This window comes from Parasteatoda tepidariorum, chromosome 1, assembly GCF_982258835.1.
Source record: "Parasteatoda tepidariorum strain Cologne lab strain chromosome 1, Ptep-v5.0, whole genome shotgun sequence".
NCBI lineage: Eukaryota > Metazoa > Arthropoda > Arachnida > Araneae > Theridiidae > Parasteatoda > Parasteatoda tepidariorum.
In genome coordinates, this window is record NC_141755.1 from 101,954,395 (window position 1) to 101,954,739 (window position 345).

Genomic DNA, 345 nt, shown 5'->3' on the forward strand with positions numbered 1-345 from the left:
GATTGTGTTTTGTAAACAATGTTCTCTCATTACTGGCATTTTTTAAAACTACTGTTTCCAAACTTACTATGATGTCACTAAGCCCTTCAATTATATGTGGATGGTGAGCAATCTAATGGTAAGCCACATTTTCGTATTGTGTTAGTCAGAAAAAGAGTTTTTGGTATCCAGGTAAGAAATCTGGTTTTGCGTACTGTGCTATGTCCATGTTCCTTAAAGGAAATTCCAGAAAACAGTACTCGACATTGCATAACATGTATTCACTTCAAAAACAGATTGCAGATACTCTTGCTAGAAATGGTTTATTTTATAATCATCGTTGAACCTCCGACCTTTTTGTTAGGT